The 19061-nt window shown below is 43.0% G+C and overlaps 1 protein-coding gene across 7 annotated transcripts in view; it reads right to left on the bottom strand.

The window, feature by feature from the left end:
• Positions 1 to 6117, bottom strand: part of AKAP11 (A-kinase anchoring protein 11) — a 46311-nt gene extending 40194 nt beyond the window's left edge. For 5 of the 7 annotated variants that reach the window (XM_055801527.1, XM_055801528.1, XM_055801529.1 and 2 more), the window contains exon 1: positions 5073 to 5177. The gene's annotated coding sequence lies outside the window, so the exon portion shown is untranslated. Of the gene's footprint in view, positions 1 to 4053; positions 4385 to 5072; positions 5178 to 5982 lie in introns of those variants that run through there. The other 2 variants (XM_027777242.2, XM_027777241.2) reach the window with 2 other exon arrangements.
• Positions 6118 to 19061: the final 12944 nt, after the last annotated feature.

The following is a 19061-nucleotide window of genomic DNA, read 5'->3' as shown; positions in this document are numbered from 1 at the left end:
TATCTACAGTTGCGCTGCCTTCAGGCAGTAGGTTAAGTACTTTCTTATGGCACCAGCTAGTAAACTCTGGAGACATGAGCATCAACACCGAGCCACCTGCACTGTCACCTACCTCATGAAACCAACAGACTTGTAAATCACAGTACAAAGACTGAAAGAAAGATGCTGGACAGAAACTGTGCTGATTTATCAGCATAACACCATAACCATTTTGTCCTGTCTGCATAGTGTCGTTCAGTACTTGAATTATACAGGTTCTCCCCATGACCTGTAGCACCTCAGCTCTCCATCATCCATTTCAAAGAAATCTGAAGGGTCCCACTTGTCCAACAATGCAACAAAACCTGAAAGTGTCTTTTTAATATACAAAAATACTATCCATTTTCAAAAGAGCAATGGTCCAACCAACTGAGAAGTACCTAAACATTAAAACTAACTGGAAAGGAAGTGAAAGCACTGACAAACAAAACAGCCTGGAAATATCTCATTTCTTGTGTAATTAAAACCTACTCTTTAAAATTATTTTTACTTCTGCCTACTGTATAAACTTAATTTCCTCCTACTGAAAACTCAAAAAGGGGGGAATAATGAAAGAAGTATCAGATGTAAGAGGAACGGGAGTTTCCTCTCACTGAATACTTACCAGAAGACACTCAAACAGAAGAAAAAAAACTGATCATGCAAATAACAGATGAATACCCACACAAAGTTTAACCATCCCTACCCTTCTACTGAGTTGGATCACCTTAAACACACGCAGCATGGGCAAGAAACAGGAGTTGAAGGTCATTGTGCTGCTAGAAAGCTACGACCTAGGTGCCGTTTCTGAAACATAGTCGGACGAATCCCATGACTGGAGTGTGGTTGTCAGTGGCTACAGGCTGTTCAGAAAGGACAGGCAAGAAAGGAGGTGTGGAGGCACTGCCCTCTACATCAAGAACCAGATAGTGTGTGAAGAGTTGTCTCTGAAGAATAGCCACAAGCAGGTTAAAAGCTTATGGCTAAGAATTAAGGACCGAGGCAACAAAGAGAGCGTTATGGTTGGTGCCTACTACAGGCAACTTGATCAAGGGGAGCCTACTGATGAAGCCTTCTTACTCCAGCTACAGGACGCATTGTGCTTGCAGGCTCTTGTCCTGCTGGGGAACTTCAATCGCCCTGGCATCTGCTGGAAAAGTCGGGTGGCGAGCTGTAGGCAATCCGAGACTCCTGGAATGCATTGAGGATAACATCTTAAGCCAGGTAACAGACAGCCCTACCAGAGGGAATGTGATATTGGACCTGTCAGTCATGCACACAAGTGAGCTGATCAGTGATGTCAAGGTTGGAGGCAGCCTGGGCTGTAGTGATCATGTACTGGTGGAGTTCACAGTCCTGAGGAGTATGGGTCAGGTGAAGAGTAAAGGCAGAACACAGAAATTCAGGAAAGCAAAATTCCAGCTTTGCATGGAGTTAGTCAACAGATGTCCCTGGGAAACTGCCCTCAGGGACAAGGGAGCAGAAGAGAGCCGGCAGATCTTTAAGGACGCCTTCCATGGAGTGCAAGAGCTCTCGATCCCCGGGTGTAAGAAATCAGGAAAGGAAGACAAGAGGCTGGCATTGCTAAGTTGAGACCTGCTCATCAAACTAAAGGGCAAGAAGGAAATGCACAGGCAGTGGAAGCAGGGACAGGTATCCTGGGAAGACTACAGGGATGCTGCCCAGTTCTGTAGGGATGAGGTCACAAAGGCCAAGGCGCAGCTGGAGCTGAAATTGGCAAGGGATGCAATGCACCAAAAGAAGTGCAGCCAGCAGGTCGAGGGAGGTGATTCTGCCCCTCTACTCCACTCTGGTGAGACCCCACCTGGAGTACTGCATCCAGCTCTGGGGCCCTCACCACAGGACGAACATGGACCTGTTGGAGTGGGTCCAGAGGAGGACCACAAAAATCATCAGAGGGCTGGAACACCTCTTCTATGAAGAAAGGCTGAGAGAGTTGGTGTTGTTCAGTCTGGAGACGAGAAAGCTCTGGCAACACCTTATTGTGGCCTTTCAGTACTTTAAGGAGGCTTATAAGATGGGGAAATACCTTAGCAGGGCCTGTTGTAATATGACAAGGGGTAATGGTTTTAAACTAAAAGAGGACAGATTCAGACTAGATATAAGGAAGAATTTTTTTATGATGTGGGGTGGTGAAACACTGGCACAGGTTGCCCAGAGAGGTGGTGGATGCCCCATCCCTGGAAACATTCAAGGTCAGGTTGGATGGGGCTCTGAGCACCCTGATCTAGTTACTCATTGCAGGGGGGGTTGGACTAAATGACCTTTAAAGGTCACTTCCAACCCAAACCATCCTGTGATTCTATAAATCCACCTTTCCAGCGATTTGTTGAGGAACACCTTCCTCATCAGACCATGTAATAAGCATTTAGTTAGCTTTTCCAATCTTGTTTGAATATATGTAAGGAACAAAATTAAATAATCAGCTTAAGGAAATCCAACAGGAATTCTGCCATGGATTTAATCTCTTTGTATAAATTTATCCTATGCCTAGAATTTATTAAAAGTCAGTGTGTATTGACAGTCATTAGCTGACAGAAAGGAAGAATATCTTTTTTTCTGTAAAGTACAAAAGTGCTGAGTAAACCTCTTAAATTGCTATAAGGGCATACATGTACATGTGCACACCTACGTTAAAGGTATACAAGGACATGTGGAATTTGAACTGTACAGGCAATAAATTTGAACAACATGTAATATGTTCTTATTAGATTTCCAATAAAAGATTCTGGATGATAACAGTAGATCTATGATTATGTCTGCAAAAAGTATCTTTGTAGTACTGTCAATAAAGAAGATCTTTTAAAGAAAAAGTATTATTTTCCTTCAACACAATGACCTGAAGTGGCAAAAAGTATTTTGCTACAATTTGCAAAAGCCAGGTTTATATCAAATACTGGGCTTAGAAAGACTCACTCCAAATACAAAATTTAAAAATACCTTAAAAACAACAATATGTACTTTTATAACCTTAGCAAAACAATTGCTATCGAAAATCAAATTAAACAAGCCTGACAAGCAGGCAGAACAGTCCAATGGATCCTTCTCAATTTCTCATTTCTAATGATTTATCACTTTCACTAATTGGGTTGGCAGTCCTGAAGAAGTCCATTTATAAAATGACAAGCTGTCTTGACCACATCCACACTAGCGGGTGCTTAGGGGTGGGCAGGGAATACATCATTGTTGGTCAGCATTAATGACAGTTATGAAAGGTTGGATCTGCTTTTTCTTGTTTGGTTCTAATTGTTTTACATCGCACTTCTGTCACATAGAACAAGCTTCAATAATTTCAAAAGAATCCTTCATTTTCTCTGCCTAGATCATCACCAAAAATCACGCCCACCCTTCCCCCTAGTCCTGGGTCTGGATTCTCAAATACATCCTGGGAAAAAATATTACTTGATGCACTAGAAATATCCATTAGTCAGACTTTGTGGTTTGCTCAATTAACTTTAAGTTTCTGTACTTTATTCTGTCGTGTATCTTGTACATAAACCAATTACGGGGGGTGGGGGGTGGGGTGTAGGGGTGGTGGTGTACTATTTTCTAAGCAGTAGCTTTTTCTTAAGAGAACTTCCTCTTAGAGAAAACTTCACCAGGGAACACCTTGTTTAGGAGGTACTTTTTGGTTTTGTTTTGGTTGGTTGGGGTTTTTTAAGATTGTATCATATCAAAAGATGAACAGGAAAAGGAAATAGTCTCATGTATTTTATTATTTTTCCACACCGAGCAAGACTTTCTCCCCTATACTTTTTCAGCTGCCAACAGATGTTAAAGAATCCCTGAAGGATATGAAATTACAAGGCATCAACCAAGATGGCATTGTTCAATTACCATACCTCAAAGAGTCACCTTGCCTGCACCCCAAGAAATACTCCTGGATGAATGGGACCAACGTTATTTAAAAACACTTATTTTCTCAAGAATTAAGTAAATATTGGCAGTATCTATCATTAAGGCTAACTACAATTCTGAAAAAATCTTGCAAATACAAAGCAACGTAAGACTTACCAAGTGTAACATGGTTAAACTGGGTGCACTGTGTCACTTCTCATTTTAGTACCACTGATCTTTCGCGGATACAATAAAAGTTGGTTTTTTCCTCCCAGTCTCACTCTGGCAATCTATCAGGGCACCAGTCAGAAGCCTATAACACCGGATCTACAGTTCATAGCCTTTTGGTTGCTTTTTTCCCCCCGGTGGACATCGGGGGAAAAACAGAGAAAGGTACTTCAGTCGTAACAGACATCCCCTCAGAAAAGCCAAGAAAGCAGACGAGCAACACCCGTCGTTCCTCCTCCGTTCAGTGAGGACAGGAATGGGGAGGAGGACGTGGGGAGGGGGGGAGGAGGACGTGGGGAGGGAGGGGGAGGAAACACTTTAAAAGCGCGATGTTGAGACCGGGCTGAACTTCTTTAACCCGTGCGCATCAAGCACAAGGCAACCGCCGCAGGAGGCAACGCCAGCACACCCAGCCCCCGCACCAACCGCAGCACCACAGCGCGGCTCAGTCCGGCCGAGTCCGCACGCAACCCCGGCCGGGCGGCCCCCGGCTCCCCGCGAGGCCGCCCCGCCGGCGCAGGCCGCCGCGCCCACCGAGGGGCGCTCCGGGCAGGGCGGGGGCAGACACGGCGCGACCGCCCCACGCCGCGGGGCCCCAGCGCGGCGCTGCCCGCCCGCCGTTCCCGCTCCGCGCCGCGGCGAAGGGCGTCCCGCGCGGCGCGGCCCCGCCGGCGCCCTCCCCTCAGGTGCGTGTGCGCGCCGCCGCGGGGACCCGCCGCGCCCGTGCGGAGGGGTGCTGTCCCCGGCCACGCAGAGCCCGCGGGGGCAGCGCCAGCGGCGTTTCCTCCCCGCGGGGAAGGGCGGCGGAGGATGCCCTGCCCCTCCTCCGCCCCCCGGGAGCGGGACACCTGTGGGAGCGAGCCCCGCCCGGCAGGCCGCCCCCCGCCCCGCGCGGGGACGGCAGCGGCGGGCCCCTCGGCCCCCAGCAGCCCAGCGGGGTGGGGGTGGCGGGCGAGGGCGCCCCGTACCTGGCTGACTCTTCAGTACCCGGCACGCGCAGCCATTTCGCCGCCGCAGGCAACGGAGCAGGCGCCCGGCCCCGCCACCGCCGCGGCGCAGCGACCCTCGGCCGCCCCGCCCCGCCCCCGGCTGCCCCGCCCCCGGCGCGCGCCTCCGCTCTCGCGACGCTTCCCACCAACCCCACCCGCCTGCCCCGGGCAGGAGGCAGGAGGGCGTCACGTGGCGGCTGTCGCCGCGCTCCCATTGGCGGAAGCTGGAGACCGCCCCGGAAGGGAGACCCGTGGAGGGCGGGGTCGGATGGCCGCGCGCAGTGGCACATCGGGGCCGCGCGCGCCGTTCGCGGGCGTTACTCGGCCTCCCGCGGGCAGGGCCAACCCTCCCCGCCCCTCATCGCCCCGCCCCGCGCCCCGCCCCGGCCCCGGTCCCGGCCCGAGCCGCGCGAGGCGCCGCCTGGTCGGGAGAGGGACGCGCCGCTCGGCCTTGCCAGGCTCCCTGGCAGAGCTGGCGCAGGCCGGGCGGAGCAGCTCCCCGCCCGCAGCGCAGCGCCCCCGCCGGCCCCCGCCCGGTGCCGCCCCCGGCACCACTGTGGGTCGGCGCGGTCACGGTCGGGACCTGCCCGGCGGCACACGCGTGGTGTGGCACAGGCCTCGCAGAGCCCTGGGGAGTCAGGGGGCCGGCGAGCGGTCGTGCCCGCCTCGTCAGGCTGGGCCGCAGGCCTGCCCGCTGCTGGCTCAGGAACATCTCCCGGGCCAGGCTTGCGTGGCCGGCTGGCGTGCTCACAGCAGATGGGTCAGAGGCTAATGTCTGGGTTCAGTCAGATGAGGCACAGACGCGGCTGAAACTTCCACACCCTTCCTCCCGTACCACTCATTTTTAAACTGCTGCCAGATTCCTGTGTATATCAGTTGAGTGACTTACCCCAGCAAATACGCAGTCAATTTCAAATCCTCATGAGTTAGGATGGAGATGTGTTTAGGTGTATGTACTGTTGGGGCCTGAGACTTCCATTTGTATGGAAATGGTAATCTCGTGTAGCTTCCCAACGTTACTACATTTCGGCAGCAGCTCCTTCAGAGACTAACCTGACAAACAGCAAGGACACAAATGAGGAAGTGTGTTGAATGATATGCAATAGATAGTCTAATGCTGTCAGCTAACAACGCTGTCCCCCCAAAAAAGAGAGACTCTTGGAGTCTGGACGGGTCTTTCTGAGACTTGGCATGTGAGAGTGGAGCTCGGGGAGGAACAACAAAAGTGGAGTTCCACTGTGACTACAGACGCAGACAAGGCAGCAATGTGGTTGCAACAGCTTCTGGAAGACAGAAAAGAAGGAGCCCCCAAAGCTGAATTCAGCAAGAATCTGAAACTTTGTATAGTGGGGGAGGGAGTAGGGAAGAAAAAAAGAAAGAATCATGAAAAGATGCTGGCCTTGTAGCTTTTTCTGTACTGGGGGATTTCAAAGTCTAACCTGCCCCACTTTAGAGACAGAATGACAGGCAAACCAAAAGAGACAACCCTGACCTCCTTATAAGTTACCTTTTTCTTCTGGGCACCACCTGAGCCCTATAAAAAGGATATGAGAATTTTTGCTACTGGATCTTCATTACTTTTCCGTATAATTCCCACTTCTGCTAGCTTCTGGTTTTGCTTAAGCTGTGGTTTTTAGTTCTGTTTAGTCCTTGATCATAAGGTGTTTCTGGGTTGTGTAATTATTTTAGATACTTCAGAAGTCGGAGGATGTGTATTTGCTTACTCATTTAGCCAACGGGTAGATAAACTAAATTTTAAGTTACCATAAAACCTATAAGCTGTGTGACAAAGCCTGCAAACAACGCAGACTACATACACAAAAGAAACAAAAGATTACTGGTTTTAAAGTATGTCACAGTGTTAGCTAAGTGGGACAAATAAAAGGTTTTTCATATTCCCAGGAACTGCAGGTCCCTATGGGATGGGGGGAAAGTAAACAAATAATAGAATCAAGTTTCACTCAAGTTAGTCATCATTTAGGTGCCCGTTGAGACCAGCCTGGCTTGGAAATACACTGTCATTTGAGTGAAGAAATTTTCACAGTTTGCACATCTTTGGTTAACCAACAAAATACTTCTTTTTGACCAACTCTTTCATTCAAAACTTTTCAGTTTTCATGAAAACTAAAGATTCTGGAGGAGGCTTTTGTTGGTTTTTATGTATCAAAATTTACAGTTAAGTAAAACATTTCCAACGCGAAATAGTTCTGGAAGCAATAGTTCTGGAAGCAATGTAAACATAAAAAAGCATGCTTTAAAAATAAATTAAAGCCTTTTATTCCCTTTGTTTCGTAATTCCCCTTAGACTATTCAGAATAATGAGTACCTATGGCTTCCTGCCAAAACCTTGAAAAAAATGAAGATTTACCCTCGTCAGGAAACTATGAAACATGACCCACAGCGTGCCATTGTTTGTCAGAAAAGAATGGGGGTTTATATGATAATAAAAATGGGTATAGCTTTGAAATAATGATATTTTATTTTTTACAATCGATTGAAATAGTGCCTGTGTAAAAGCACAAGGAAACATGACTGGTCAGCCAACACTGCTTAAAATCTATATTAATTATGAAGAAATATGAGTCGGTTTCTGGGCTCTGATATTCTGTGTCCTGTTCAGTCTTACATTTCTCAGGGCAGGGTCTGGCCAGTCAGCGCCTGTCCCGCTACCCCCAGCCAGGGAGCAGGGCAAGCTCGGGACAGCCCCAGCCTGGGGCGTCAGGCATCTGTGGGGACAGGGACGGGTCAAGGCCAGACTGGGAACAGCAGTCCGTGTGTCGGGGGGGTGAGGATCAGGCCCAGTGAGGGGAACCAAGCATCAGGTGAAGCTGGACAGGGCCATGCACCTGTAGTGTTTTCTGCCTGTTCTTTTCATATGACAGATAGGCATCTTTAGAATCTTTCTGTCAGAACTACTGTCATGTCCCCGGTACTATCCTGAATCACTGTCTGCACCTGTCTTTTAAGCTTGATATTTTCAGGATCACTGGCTTGGATCAACTTGTTGAAAGATAATCTCAGACTGACTTGTATGTCATCTCTAAGCTATTGAATGCCGGTTCTATAAAAGGTATTGAATTACTAGTCTGTGACTTTATGGCCGTTTTCTGTCCATTTTATTACTAGTCCCTTACTTAGATTTTTTTCCTCTGTACATGAAAACCACACAGTTGCATGTTTGGGTTTTTTATGATACTGCCTCTGAAAAATGTCCTTCTGTAACTACAGCTTTATTCAGTTCAGACAAGACTTTATATGCTGTAAGCTCCACTTATAATAATAATGATTGCCTCCTCAAAGGAAGGTAGGCAATTTATAGTCTGTATTCCTGCCTTTAACAGGAGGCATAGCATCTACTTCTTGTCTCAAAACCCAGGTAAGCCTTTTCCACTGACACCCTTGAAGCAAGCTGAGAAGGATCTGCCATGCTTGATACTATTTCCACCCCCACCCCCTGCCCCCAAATCTAAAGCTCATATCATAATTTCATTAATGACTTCTAGTGGCTTCTCTGCTTATAACGTAACCCTCCTGCTCCCCAGCCCAGCTACTGGCTTCTACGTCCGTACTGCTTCTGGACTGTGCCAGCATGAACATTTGTGAAATCAAGCAGTAAATGAGATTGAACTGAGAAGACTAGGAGACAACCTGCTTCCCTTCCTTTTTGCTGATCCACTTCACCAACATAATAAATGTGTCAGCGTGGCACTGGGGATAGCACAGAGACAGCCAAGAGCAGAAACTGCTTAACAGGGCTTATTCTGCCCCAAGTGCGTACCCATGTGTTGACTTGCTTTGCCATTTAGACCCTGCTCAGCATCTCCTTAAAACACTCTTGACACATGTGCCAACTCCAGAACTGGAACTCTTCACCCAAGTGCATAACTTCATTAGTCACCCTGTCATGAACCTTTGGCCTGGGCTGGATCGTGGTGTTTGTCTCTGACAAGCGTTCAGTTATGGCATTATGGTATAATGTGATGGGATTTCCTGGTTTCTTTTCACCGAATGTTTCATGAAGCTGTTATTTCCAGTGACATGTTTGAGAAGTCATTTTTATTTGCATGTTCATGGATATTTTAACTTTTTTTTCAACAGTGAAAACCGAATAATCTTTATATATGTAACTATGTTGCAGCTATTACTGTTTTTTCTTTCCCTGGAGTTTGATCTGTAACCCTTGTAAGTCATCTTCCAAAATAATATGCATAAAAGGCACAAACTATATACTGCGTTCATTCTTCAGTTCACCAGTTATGTCCTTGATAAATGAGTCTCCGAACCAGCTTAATGGGCTTTTTAATGCAAAATGGAATGGATCACATACTTATCAAAAGATGCGTTGTACTACGTAGAGATGGTTTCAGACTCTATGAAATTCTTATCCAAAGCCTTGGAAGGCTGTCTGGATTCACATCCTTTCTGTGCATTGTGTTTACTTAGAGGATGCGATAACACCGTCACTGTGTTACACAAGAGAGTACAATAATAACTGGAGCTGGCTGGGAAGCAAAATTTTTATTCTACAGGAAATTCCAGCTTGTCAATATTTTGTTTCATCGAGCACTGGAACAAAACGCGTTGGCTGTGCAGCCTTTCTGGCAAAAAGGGAACAATCTATTTCTTCGCCAGCTGACGAGCCTGAGGAGCCAAGAAACCAACTGAGCAGCCGGCATATTGCCAGGGAGCCAGACAGCCAGTCAGTTGAGCTACAGTAAGCAGCCAGCTTGGTTGGATTTCTGGCCAGCAGCCACAGCCAGATCACGGCTTAAGCTTCTGTAGGAAGTTTTGATGGAACCAAGGTGACGCAGCATTTCCAGTGCCAATCAGTTCAATTAGAAAATGGTCAAATACCCTCTCGATAACTGACTACTGTCAGAAAAGAATGTAACTGTACTGAACTTTGTGTTCCTTACAGATTTCTTCAGCTTTTGCCTTGTGAGTTATGCACACATTTATTGCTAGAATTAGCTGATTAATTAAATTAATTTTCCCTTAAGGATCAATGATGTTACCTAAGCTTATGAGGGAGTTTTCAGGGTGTTCTTCACTGCTACTTTTGTGATTATTGTTATTCAAATAACGTTGCATGCCAGCAATACCTAATAGTATCTGCTTGTGTGTGCCTGCTAACCAGAAGGTACAGTTACTGTAGACAATACACTATTAGACTGAAATAAATTCTGATGTTTGCTATCAGCTGACACACTGTCTCATTGTCTTCAGTCTGCACTTGTGGATTAATTTAAATTAGGATGAACGTGCCAAAAATGCAATAATGAGAGAAATACATCTTCTGAACTAGGTAGAAGATAATGATCTTTACTGGGTAATTGGTAATGTTGCGGTCAAAACCGCCTTCACTGGAGAGGAAGGAGAAACCCCCCCTTCATTGTCAGAACTAGCCATGCTCAAATGCTGTTTGCCGAATGTAACCTTAAACATTATTGCAGAATTCTTGCAACGTTGCAGTTTTTTTTCCTTTTTGGTATACACTTGGGAAAGGTATCAGACAAGTTTGTAAAAAAAATTATATCTTTGCCTTCCTGCTGTTTATGGTTATGGTATCATAATAACAAGTGTTCAGCTGATTTTTTCAAATGTTTAGATAATGTCTCTTGTAGGATAATTCTCATGATTTCTTAAGTCTGATGACATTGTATACTTTATACACCTCTCTGATTTGTTTCCAACCAGTTCCTGCATATTCCTCTTTAAAGCCCAAAGATGTCATATACCATCGTTACTTCAACTGCAGTAACTCCAGGGAACAATGAATTCCCTTGTAAGTGTTCAGTGGTAATTAAATTTTCTGCAACTTCATCTGTTTAAGTAGTCTCTAATACTCCTGCTGTGAAATCAGAGGAACAACAGATGCTTTACTGAGCTACATTTCAAATCTTATTCCTTCCACATGTAAATAAACCTGACTTTAATTTTCTCTCTCAAATTTAAGCTGCTGCTGAGATGCTACAGCAGTCTTGGTGAGTCCCATCCTCTTACCATCTGGATTCCAAATGAATTTTTTGGCAGTGGCTTTGCTTTTCATTGACCTTTATATTTTCTATGCATGACCAGTTCATTGCTGTTTTTACAGAGTTTATTCTTGAACTGGAAATTGTTTGCATTGTGATTTCATTCCCACAATGAAAATAGTTTAATGTAGCGTTCATGGTGTGCTTTATTCTTCATTTCTAGTGGATTTGTTACACAACTTGCTGTGCACCGCTGCAACGTATCTTAAAATGTCATCTTCATCTCTGAAGCAGTAACTCAAGCATATGTTTAAGGTTTAAGTCAGTCTAAATATGTCCATTTGGATTGCCTGATTTTATATTCCGCACCCAAATAACTGCTGTCATGTGTCATTTAAGTCTCTCTGAGTCTTCATTTCCTCAGTGTTGCTACATACTTAGAGATTATTTCATTTCCTCCCTGATTCAGTATGTAAAAGAAATGGTTTTTAAACATGAGCGCATTTTAATGAAAGCGTTATTGTCTTTTCCATCAAAATATTGAATGGAAACTACCAAATCCTTGTACTGCTTGGTGACACCTTTTCCGCAATAATAGAAGTATTAATAGCTTCCCTGAAATTTCATTTTCAGTTCTCTCAAAAAAATAAAAAGAAACTAAGAGTGACAAGGAGTCAATCGCCAAAGACAAACTAGGAGTGCCTCTCTCCTCCGTCCACATGTTGTATAAAAGCTCACTGTAACACAAAGAATCCCCAAAAGCCTTATATCAGAGAGAGGGAATTATTACCCCGGGGGGCTGCCGTTGTGAAAAACAGCCACTGTAACACTCCTTTCCAAGGGCCTCTGTGCAAATTACTGTTTGAAGATGGAAAATCAGCCAGAATGAGACAAAGAATGGAAATACCTGAAAGAAATACCGTGAGGTCTTCCCCACCACCGTAAGATTTCTGAGTAGCAGAGCAACAAAGATGTTCCACGGTATTATCAATAGATATAGCTCACTTGTTTGTGACAGTAAATTGAGGATTTTCAAGAGTCAAACAGCTTAAAATTACAAATCTTGGTAAGACCATGTATTTCTGGATACTTTAGACCATGTACCAATGATGTATTAGTTACTCTTTTAATTAAGAAAAGTATTTTTAAAGTTGGTTGAAAGGCAAGTATCTTCTTTGTGGTCACTGATGCCATAAAGCCATGGAAGTATATATATGAAAAAAACCAAAATATTTTTCATTGGTTGAAAGGGGAATAATGCATTTTCTGCTTGCTCAGTTGCAAGAAACTGCATTAGGAATATTTGAAAATGCAAAAAAAGTATATTAAAATCAAATTGTTTGAACTTTAACAACACATCATTTATGACTGGTAAGACACTGTTCTATCTATAAATGAATGGAAAATGAGAATTAGTTTATTCTTTCAGATGATTGCCCAGGTCATATGCTGCATAATAAAGTAGATGTGCTATAGATAAGTCAGAATTTGATCCTGAAAGCTGTGTTGTAAGAGTATTAATTTATTTTTTTTTCCTTATCTGCCAAATAGTTTCCAGAATTACCAGCACCTTTTTATTTCATGAGCTTTGAATACATGGAAATGTTGAGGCTTGTCCTTGCTAGATGGTTATCTTCAGAGACTGCAGTCAAAAGGTTTCATGTTTTCCTGCTATTAAAAGTGAGGTAAGGATTGACCAACTGTGATTTTCTGTTTTTTAGGGGCAGTGAAGATGGGGTACAGGGGAAAAATTAGTAGCTGAAGCCTCTATAATACTCATATTTCTTTATGCTGAAAAGTGTACAACAGTCATGAGTGTAGAACCATCTGATCCTTTATGAGTTGAAGTTAATGATATAATGAAGTCACTGAAAGGTAATGTACTGATGATGGGTTCTTTAGTAATATACCCTCTGAAACACATAATACTAAAGGAGAAAAAAGGAAATGGATTTCCTTTCCCCTCCAAGCCTAATTTTACCATTTTTATGTCAGAAAATGAAGTTACATTAATCTGATTTAGCTTATTCTTTGGCAAAATGATGTTGAATTTTCAGGGCATCAAAAGCATTTTTTATGGTTGAAAGCTGATTGATGTGGTAGGTTTGTGTAGGGAAGAATTTCAGGTTTTCAGAAGAATCACTGATGAGTTTGCTTATGGCTTTTGTTAGGAAATAGTGTCATGTCTTCCCCTCCTAGTTCTCTTAGGCTCTGGCAAGGCAGGTTTGCCTGAAGGCACACTTTCTGCTCCTGTCTTCTTCATCATTCAGGGAGGGGAACCCTTTGGAGCTTTGCAGCTTTGAATGGCTGATCTTCCTTATCACAAAAAAATTGAGTGTTTTTTATGAGGTGCAGCATTAGAACACATAAGTCCACTCTTGACAGCTGGTATGTGATGGGGGAAGATGCTGAACCTGAGAAATGGAAAATTTGCCAGGTTCCAGAGTACAGATTATAGCCTCCTTTTTTTATTGTTGTTTGTTAATTCAAGGCATTTATTTTGTTCCCTTCTCTCTCAGGTGTGCCAAGAGAGGGTAATTTTCTATGTAAATGCACTTGAAGAGATTGCAGAAACCTGATATATATTGAAGATGTTAAGGATGAGTTTCTAAGTAAACTTAATTTCAGTTTTATAGATGATGAGCTTTAAGATAGGATTGCAAAATTTGAAATGAATATTTATAAACAATGTAAATAATAAATTGCAACTTAGCATGGCTATATAATATATTTGAGGACAGTATATATGTGTATGTGAGAGAAAAAAACCACACTGTGGTAAAGGAAATAGCTTATATTCATTGAAGCGTTCTAATGAGGCCTTTAATTTTTAATGTGAGTGTTTTCCAGTTCCATTCAAGGAAGATAATGATGCACACTGAAGGTGAAGGAGGCTTGTCAGAGCTAGAAGTGCTGCTCACATTGTGGATTGAGGAATAGAGTACCATATAGACAGACCATTATGGTCCCTCGCTCTTCAGAAGCATCTGGGAGAAGGCAGAAAGGGACTTTAAAGCTACCATGCACTGCACCGTCCTCCCTCTGTTCTCTAGAGTACTTCAGAAGTTCTCCCCACACAGTGATCTCTAGAGCAATCCTGATGTGGTGGTGTACACCTGTTTGTAAAGTATGTCTTGATTCATTAGAAAGACCGTCCTATTTTAAAAATACTGTGTATTATATGTATTTGTATACTGTGTGTGCATAAAGGACTGCTGGTTTTTGGACTATATTCATTAGCTATTAAAAACAAAACAAAAAACCTCTCTGAAGTGTGATCATATACCTCTTTTCATTCAACGTCCTTATACCATGGATGATACAGAACTAATGTGAGATGATCCTAAGTCAAAAGTTAAGTTCTGCCAACAGGACAGAGCACTGAGGAGCATGATTGCAGATTATTTTTTTTCTATCTGTGTGCTGTTTTTACCAGTAACAAAATATTCAGTCAGTGTGACATAACAGGTCTCCTTTGAAATACCTGACAAGAAGCTGCACAAAGCACTTACGCAGTTGCATATAGTACAGTTTGCCACATTGCTTTTGAAGAATGAACGCAAAGCTTGCTTTAATATTCAGAGTCCTTCTGTAGTTTTCTGAAATTTAGGACTGAAGAAGCTTCTTCACGCCTCTTCTGTTAAATTTCCTACCACTGCAGATATGTCAGCATTTCCATCCCAGATCCAACAGCCCAGACCATATTCCATCTCTGACAGTAGTTAACAAAAGATGTGTTACATGAAGGTGCCCGTTAGCCAACAAAGACCAAATATAGAAAGCATTTATTTATAACTTCTGACATGTAATAATTTTCTCAAGTTTCACAGTCTGAGACACAAGGTTTCTACAAATGTTCTTTCTAGTGATACAGAATTATTTCTCTAGCTAGTGTTAAATTTCCTTTTTGTTAAAAATGAAAGCAACAGCTCTGCACTACTTTAAAAGCAGATTAGAATGAGAAATGACTGATTTTTCACTTTTAACTGAAAGGCTAAATCCATGCAAAAAAGGAGAGTGTTGTTAAATACATTGGCATCCATGCAGGGCTAAATTTAGCTACGCTATACCATATACAAGGCTGAATAGCTCAGTATTTAAATTTTTTACATATGCACAAAAAGCCCCAAACTCACCTCTCACTTGAGATCACAGAGAGATTTATCCACTTTATCCAATGCAAAATTCTGACAGGATTGACCATCACCGGCATTTAGACACACTGAGAAGTGGCATAGGATCATTAATGACAGCAGATGCTTGAGTTTTCTGCTTCTGTCTCACTGGGAGGAGGAAGGAAAGCTCCAGCAAAATGTTGGGATAAAGTATCTTACTGGGACGCTGGTTACGTGTCAAATCAGACAGCTACAGAATTAGTAACATCATTCCAAGCTATGCTTTTTGACTTTCTTTGGAGATGTCATATCCTGGTATGGAAACTACTTAGCTCATGACTTTTTAATAGCACTTGTAAAGGACTGGGGCTTTTTCTTTCCTCTAATAGTGCCTTGGTGTCATTCTGGAGGAGAAGTTGTCAGTATTTCTACCTTAATTCTGTTCTTCTCTGGGGAACCTGCAGATGCAGTTTCTGCCAGATTGCTGGTGGTCAAAGGGGAAGATCATGCTCTTCTCCCTCCTGTCAGTCTTTTCTCCCAGTACAGCATCCTCCTTGAGTCAGCCCTGGCACTAGATCCTTCTATCACTTGATTAATTTCATTAGCCCAGCAGATCCCTACCATGTTGTTGTGGTCATTGACTCTTTTTGACCACGTTAGGGAGTTATGCTGTTTGACAGAAAGATCTGACAAAAAACAATGCTGGAGCTAAGTAAGTAGCAGGTCAAGACAGGGATTGGACATGTGAAATCACAGCCTAAAATTTCTGTTCTTTTAAGTTGCACTCTAGCACATGTCTGGAAAAGTAGGTGAGCAGCTCCATGGTTTAAAGGGAGTGCAAATAAGGGAGCAAACCAAACTGTCTGCAGTTTCCCACTGTGCTGGAGCTCTGCAAGCACTAGGTGGCCTGCTTTTAAAGGAAATGAGAAATCCCATCCTTTTCAGTGTGCAAGAGAGGATTAAACGCACAATTTACAGAAGTTATGCATCTGTTTTATAAATCACGCGCTTCTGTGATGAATTCAGGGAGTATCAGTTTTTATTTATTGTGGTGCAGTGAAATCACAGAATATTGTACTCACTCCATAAATATTAGAGAAGATTTATCTTTGTTTCAAGACCAGGCTGGATGGGGCTTTGAGCAACCTGGTGTAGTGGAAGGTGTCCCTGCCCATGCCAGGCGGGTTGGACTGGATGATCTTTAAGGTCCCTTTGAACTCAAACCATTCTGTGATTCTATGATTGTTTAGACACAGGAGCAAGTCAGTAAATGAAAACTACCTGTGTGCAGGCTTTTGCTGTACCTTAATTTAAACTTCCTTCATAGCAGTGTAGTTGAATTACTTCATACTTGCTGTGACAGATGCAATTACCACAGCTTAGCTGATCTGTATCGTATCCTATGACATGATCATGAGTATGAGCCATTGAAGACTGTATTTTCAACTCAAGAGCCACAGCAGCTATTAGGGATTAAATCTGTATACTGAAACAATATCATCTGTGTTTTCAGAAATGCATTTCCTCATCCTCATACTCCATCCAGTAAAATGAAACTGGAACACCTCTGTAAAATGATAATCATGTGCTTCAAGGTGTTGGATGCCCTTGAAGGCACTGAGTGCCAAAGCAGAATGAAAGATAAGGGATGCAGCTGCCCTGCAAAGTGTGGTGTTATCAACAGGTTTTTTGCTCCAGGTTTATTTTTGACTATCAGAAGGGAAGGACAGGAGAAAAAGATGCAATTCAGAAAAAGGAACTGCATTTTGGCTGAGGCATTGAATGTCTTCTGGGAAAGTCCTCCTAACAGCTGTAATTTGTGTATCTCTAAAAGAAAATTACTTCTATTCTAGGCCGGTAAAAAGACTCAATACAAAAAAATGCACCTCAACTTATTATAAAGGTCTTGAACCACTAAATAAATAAATAAATAAATAAATAAATAATAATAATAATAAATCCATTAATATTGAAAGCAAACCAAGCTTTGGTGAAATAGTAAGGGACTGTAAAAAGAAATTGCAACAGCATCATTATACACACACCTTATGCTCAATGATGCTTTAGATGCCAGAATCACCCAGTGCCCAAAAATAAGGTGCAGCAGAATTCTAGCATGGCACGGACCCTAACATTCTCGTTTTTCTCTATGTAATATGGGAGGTGGGAACGTGACAGCAGCAACAAGTGAGTCTGGCAGCCAGAATGGGAATATGAACAGGCTGGTAAAATGTCATGTAACATCTTTCCAGCACTGGGCTTCCTCCCAGGCAAACTCGTTACCAACCCGAAGGCAGCCTAATGGTCAGGCTCCCACAAGTTGCAAAGCAAGTAGGTCTACAGAGGATAGGAGTCCTCTTTAAATGAAGGGAAAATATTTTTTATTTCCACTTCCCCAGGGATTAGTCTGGATATCAGAAGCATTCAAACTGGTATTAGATTAACAGATGTAAAAGAACCACAAGGATTTATGTTCCAGGCTTTTCTCCATTTAATCCAGCCAGGGAAAAAGTCTGTAATAAAATCCCAGATTGACCGCCATCTGAGCAAATATAGGACATTGAATCTCACTTTCAAAATACATACAATTTGAGAGGGAATTTATGTTGAAAAAATAAGTCTTGACCTATTGTTGATCCTGCTGGCAAATGGTATGGGTTAATAATTTAACTTCTATTTAAAAACTAGCACTTCATCAAACTTTAATTGGTCTTAGTCAGCCATTAGCTATGGTTCTCTTATTGACTGAGAAATAAATGGTGATGGATTGTCCTGACATAATTAATTGTTATTGTATTTTTCAGGAATTTAGGCTCATTTACCCAGGCTACTCTTTCCACAATGTTCGGAAAATTTAATTAATATTCCTATCAATATTTTAAATAGGCTCAAGATTCTGAGAATTACATAGTAATCGTTTTCATGGCTGAGTGGCCACAGGGAGATGAAATTATATTGAAAAGTTTAATACTGAGGACATTTGATACCTTCCTAAAAAAAGTCTGGGAAGGTTTTATGCTTAAACCAAAATTTATGCTGTTCATTTCTTGATGCTGTGGTGGAGTGGGGCTGGCACAGGTATTGTCTACACAATCTCTCCCTGTGTAGCTTTCTAACTCCTTTATACACTTTTTAAGGAACATATTTGATTTTTATTTGTAGAGAAACTCATTCAATTATTTTCTTCTGATGAGCTAAGTAAGAGAAAAAATGAGAGATATGACTATGACTGGCATCTGGGAAAATAATTTTAGATTTCAGCTGGATTTTATGAGGCAATTGGTGCTGTCTCACGCTCTTCCACCTCTTGATCTCGAGCATCTCTCCTGTACCAACACTTCCAGGGGTTTATGGCGTACAGGTTACCTGAGGGAGGGTGCACAAAACATGGTGGGGTGGACGGTGGAGGCCCAGAAGAGAGGAAGCGAGAGAGGCCGAATGACAAACCAGAATCACATAAAGCTCACCTCCTTAGAAAGTCAGCACTTTAAAAACTTGTGTAACACAGAATTTTATTCAAGTGCTTGGGTTTTAATTTTAGGAAAGGGTTGCCTACACAACCCCTGACCAGGGCACCCTCCTCCAAACCATCACGCTGGCTAACACGGAGTCAGCCCCAGAACCCACCCACTCCCCTCAGTTTCGTGGAAGCCGGCAAAGGAGAAAGGATGACCTGAAACCATTAGCTACCAAGATTTTTGTGCAGGTATTCTGAGGTAACTTGTGAATCTACTAAGCTTAAAAAAGTGGCTTATCCTCACTCTAAAGAAAACTTGTTTTAGATGCAGCTCCATTGCCTCTTCAACCACTCTTGGATTTTCTTTTTAATTCATCTGAAAATAGCACCCTAATGTTTCTGATTGACCAAATTCATGCTT

This window comes from Falco peregrinus, chromosome 4 (genome assembly GCF_023634155.1).
Source record: "Falco peregrinus isolate bFalPer1 chromosome 4, bFalPer1.pri, whole genome shotgun sequence".
NCBI classification, from domain to species: Eukaryota; Metazoa; Chordata; class Aves; order Falconiformes; family Falconidae; genus Falco; species Falco peregrinus.
The sequence above is the reverse complement of the archived record's forward strand: the minus strand, read 5'-3'. Positions and strand labels throughout refer to the sequence as shown.